Raw genomic sequence first — 5,956 nt, 5'->3', positions numbered from 1 at the left:
AATGCCTTCTCTTCTCTTTGGCCTCATACACACACTGGATTGGTTGCCAACCCACCAAGGATCTAGTGCCTTCTCTTCTCTTCTACTTCAAATTTACTAAGTGGTTCATCGACCCCCAAGGTGAGCACTTAGTAATAGATAAATATTAATAAGCCCAATCGCTACCACACGAATATGGGCACTACTAGTCCCAATAGTCTTATATTGATAGGAATATAGATGTATTCCCCACATTCGCAGGCCTAAGTAACCCCCATTTCAGGTAGCTTACCTATCCTAATCAACATAATCCCTGACAGTCCCATACTTGCCTATCTTAAACACATTACACAACACAAGGGCTCATATAGTCCCATACCTTCCTGTCCAAAAATATTACACAACGCAAGCACGTATACATAATGTACAACACAACACATATACAAATGATACAACACAACAAATACACATGGTACACACGCAACACATACACAATACACATGGCACAATACAACATGTACACAATAGTGTTGAAAACCTAGAGATCACACCATCTCTATCCACATCCACCATGAAACACTACCTCTATTATATTTCCCACACTTTACAGCATGCATCACAATCCAAATTCGGGGTCAGTGGTTTCTTCGATTATCCGTGCTTGTCTAAGCATGTCGTAGATCACACTATTTTCGTTCTACTGGTATACCCCTTAACATTACCTGTTCATAATATAACATGGGCATAATATAAGAATCATAATCACATGATATTAAACTCATTTATTAGACATGGATACTTTTTCCCACTTGATTCCTCACACAACTGAGAATCTTACACCACATCCACATTTGCATAAATGAATATAAACCATCATTCTTCCACAAGAATGACTCTTGAAAAAAAAAACATGTCAGTCACAATGGCATTCATATATATATAAATAGATATATAGATATATAGCTATAAACATTAGCATGAACATGAACATATCACAAATTCACATATGTACATTGAGTTAAGGTGAGGATAATCTCCTTTGTCTTCATATATATATATATATATATATAAACATTAGCATGAACATGAACATATCACAAATTCACATATGTACATTGAGTTAAGGTGAGGATAATCTCGTTTGTAGTATTTTCATGGCTGCCATATTGTTGTCCAGCTATGTATGGACATAACACACATTAAATATGTCAAATAGAGTTAGGGTTTACAAAATTCCCTTCAATTATACACAAAATGTATAGAATTATCAACAATAATCACCGATATGGCCAAGGAATTGTTTTAGCCAAACTCCACCCCTTACCTTTTACACCTTGTTGTTAGTACTAATGCATCTCGTTGTTATTTTATGCTAGTAATGTTTGCACAATTAATTTCCATCCATGCACATTTCTTCATTTATGTGTGTTGTCACATTTAGGAGCAACGCTCCAAGTTATTCCAAGGATGGTTTGTTTCGGCCTATCTAACAAACATCAACATGTTTTTTCACATGCCAATCATGCACTGCCCATTCCCAACCTTCCTCACTTTTATCATTGATCAGGTGCTCAATATTTAGCTCAAAAATCAAAGTTCTCAAATTGGCTCGAAACCTAAACAACTGCGTCCGTCTTATCAACATCATTGCAACTCAACTCGTTTCACTGAAAACCGAGTCCGGATGAGGGAGAAAAGGCATGTTGTTCATTTTCCTAAACAGTTAAAAAATTTGTAGAACATGATAGGGTGATGACATGGAAGTACAGTTAGCATGATGGGAATCTTCTTCGGTTTTTGCCCAATGAGGCTATGACAAGTGTCACTTCAGGATTCACCAGTTTAGTTGTGTGAAGGTGAAATTGCACAATGTCCTCGAAGGTGGAATTATGGGTTCATGATGAACATTATGTGGAAATTGTTTTTTTAGAAATATATATATATATATACTAAATCATATAAAATAAATAATATAATATCTATATATATATATATATATATATATATATATATATATATATATATATAGATATTATGTTATTATATATATATATATATATATATATACATATATAAACCTTATAAATTCCAAATCCGCATATATATTATCCAATGGCGCATTTTAAGTATGATGTGGTATGGCTAAAGTTTGAATTATATCCCAAAGGCATCGAATATATATATGGTGGCAAAATGTATGAAGGGATGGGCAGAGGGTTGGTCGAACCTGTGACCTCCCCCTCCCAACTATGTTACACAACCATTGAGCCAGTGGGGAACTTGTTAGATGGTGGCCCCTAAACTTTATTTAAACTTACATTGAATGTCGATGACGAAGCAGAGGGAGCCAGCCCCCTCACCATACAACCACACAATATGCCCATGGGCCAGTGCTAACGGATAATCACGCTTAGAGTGATGCCAATCTCATTTAACTTAATTGATCCATTTTTAAGGTTGGCGGCAGTTTTGGAGGCGCACCAATTTCGGCGGAATTGCCTATTTTGGCGGTGCTAACTAGAGTCTTCTCCAATTTTAGCAGGGTTTCCTAGGAAAACATTGAATAAAGCATATCTTGAGCAATTTTTCGACCAAATTGAGCTCAGAAAGAGGTGTTTTTGGATAATTTGGACATTCTGAACATGTTGGTGCAGGTATCAGGAGCCATAGAGCTTTGTAAACATCATTTTTTCCACATTGATCTAATACAGAGGCCCAAGCCTTGGAAGTTGGACCAAGGAGATGTAGCCCAGGAGGGGTGAACTCCATCAAAACACAATATTAATGTGTCCCTTTGATGATGTGTTGCACTGTACATGTTTGTTGTTCAATATTTGTTTTTGAAGCTATTTTTCTCATGAATGTCATTTTAAACTTAAGGAAATTTACCTGATTGTATGCACAAACAAGTAATGAAACCTCAGCATAAGGAGCAATAAGCATGCACGTATTTATAAATATGTAATTGTTATTAGCACAACAAAACTAATCATACAAAAATAGATCAAGTTGGTATCAAAGCAAATGTTGAATTGGTTGATTACTTGAGTTTGTGCAATTAGGGTCTTAATGGTTGCAAAATTGTGATGCTTACAAGGTTAAAGTTGCAAAAAGGAGAAGGGAAGCTATTGGTTGCAACTCTTAAGGTAATGCCCAAAAGAAGGAGAGCCACAATCTCCACCACCCAAACTTCCAATTGCAGTTGCACTTGAAACTCCTCAAGTTTTGCCTTCAACTCAGATTGAAGAGGTACAAGCAGTACCAATTTCTGAGCTTGAATCCATAGCCATTATGTCTGGAGAAAGAGAGTTTGAAGGTCCCTCTTTAGAAGAGGAAGAATTCAAGAAAGCTTTCTATACTTTGACTGAGATGGTTAAAGTCCTCTATGGAGAGAGGAACACTATAATGGTTGGAGAGAGTTCTAAACTTCCACATGGAGAAGGAATCTCAGAGGACAAGAAAGATGAGAAGAAGGATTCCCAAGGGAATGGTGGAAATCCACCTCCATCTCCACCATCCTCATCATCTCCATCATCTCACACAACATCATCTTCCACTGCCACCACTGAAACTACCCATACTCATTCCAAAACCCCAGAAGGAAAGACTCCATTACTAAAATGGGACATAAAATTCGAAATTCCCATGTACAATGGAGAGGTGAATGCAGAAAAGTTGGACAATTGGATTCAACAATTGGAGTTATACTGCAGAATTCAGAGCCTTCAAGAAGACAACATAAAGATCTAGTTGGCTTCACTGAGGCTAGAAGGAGATGCACTAGTTTGGTGGGAAGCAAAGACTCAAGAGGAAATGAGAATCCATGGTAAGATATCCATCACTTGGGTTGAATTGTTTCTGCAATTAAAAGATAGTTTTGTCCTTTAGCCTATATGAAAAAACCCATTATGAGTTGACATAATTTTAGGCAGCTTAAAGGCCAAACAGACCACGATTATACACATGAGTTTAGGAAAAGGGCTTTGTTATTAGGAGTGAATTTGAATTCCCAAGATACACTGTTGAAATATATTGGGGGTTTACATTCCTATATGAAACATACTATCCTTATGTTTAATCCAAATAACTTAGATGAGGTATGTGTGCAAGCCATACACCTTGAATCTAGAGGAAAGAACATTTCAGAAGAGGGTAGTAAGAGAAATCCATTCAAGGGTAAGGAGAAAGAAAAGGGTGGAAAATGGAAGGGAAAGAAGAATGAAAGTGTGAAGAAAGAAGGGGATAAAATCGCATGCAAACATTGTTCCAAAGAGGGGCATGATTAAGCCCACTGTTGGAAATTACATCATGAATTAAGTCCTAAGAAACAAAACAATAAGGGAAAACAAAAGACGACCGCTACCACACAACATGACCTTGGTTTAGATTCTGGTGATGAGACCAAGATTTTAGCCATGGTTACAAAAGGAAAAGAAATTGTTGCAAGCTCCAGTCCATCACATAGTCAAAATAACACTCCAAATGAACAGTCGGGAATAGAGTTGTTTCATGTTAGAGTGATTTCAAATCATACAAAGATTGATGCATTATTTGATAGTGGTTCATAATCAAACTTGATTTCAAAAGACATGGTTAAAAAACTAAACCTTGAAATTGTACCTCATCATAAGCCATATCCATTGGGTTGGATAGTAAACAATGCAAACTTACAGGTTACAAGGAAGTGTTTATTCAAGTTCGCCAATACTGAAAAGTGCATTGATGAAGTTGAGTTAGATGTAGTTCCACTTGACATCTCAGGAATCATGTTGGCTAGTCCTTATTTGTATGGTAGAAAAGAAGTATTTTATCGCCATGACAACAAATACATATTGCTCAAGAATGGGATGGAGTACATAGTGAGAGCCCATTGCAAAAAGTTGAACATTTCTTTGGTTAATGCAGGGCAGATGAAGGGACTAGTAAATGCAAGTAAAATTTTTGTATTTATCATGATCAAGAAAAAGAATGATATTGATTATGAATATTTTGAAGGTTGTGATGATAAATTGAAATATGATTTGTTTGATGTGGTAAGCAAGCATGGTGAGATGTTTCAGGAACCAAAGGGGTTACCTCCCAAGAGGGGAATTCAGCATGAGATTTAGTTGCAACAAGATGTTCCACTTCCGAACATTGGCATGTATCGCATGCCTATAATGGAGAGCTTGGAAATCAAAACGAAAATTCAAGAATTTTTTAGCAAAGATATCATACACCCATCTACTTCGCCATGTGGTTCGCCCATTGTCTTGGTGCCAAAGAAGGATGGAACTTGGAGCATGTATGTGGATTTTCGTGCACTGAACAAAATCACAGTAAAGAATCATTATCCACTCCCAAAATTGATGATTTGCTTCATCAGTTGAGGTATGAAAAGTAATTCACTAAGTTAGATTTACGAAGTGGTTATCATCAAGTTAGGATAGCTGAAGAAGACATTTGGAAAACTGCATTTAAAACTAAACAAGGACGGTCTTACAAATGCTCCAACTACTTTCATTAGGGTAATGAATGATGTATTGAGACCATTTCTAGATGATTTTGTCATTGTATACTTAGATGATATCCTCATATTCAACAAGTCAAGAGATGAACATGTCATGCATGTAAACAAGGTACTTGATGTCTTGAGAAAAGAATAATTGTTTTTAAAGATGCTGAAGTGTGAATTTGGCAAGACTTCTTTAGTGTATTTGGGACACATTGTTGGAGGAGGTGAACTAAAGATAGATCCCTCTAAGGTTGAGGTCATTCTAAATTGGCCCAAGCCCAATACAGTTACAAAGGTAAGAAGCTTTTTAGGGGTAGCACAATATTGGAGAAATTTTATTGCTAATTTTTCTTCCATTGCAGCTCCATTACATGCATTGACAAGTGTCAAGAAAGTCTTCCATTGGGGAGATGTACAACAGAAAGCATTTGATGCTTTGAAGCAAAAGATAAGTTCAACACCGGTATTAGCACTTCCAGATCT

This window comes from Pinus tabuliformis, chromosome 7, assembly GCF_031772625.1.
Source record: "Pinus tabuliformis cultivar Carrire ecotype Pingquan chromosome 7, CPIR1, whole genome shotgun sequence".
NCBI lineage: Eukaryota > Viridiplantae > Streptophyta > Pinopsida > Pinales > Pinaceae > Pinus > Pinus tabuliformis.
Note: the sequence above shows the minus strand (reverse complement) of the source record.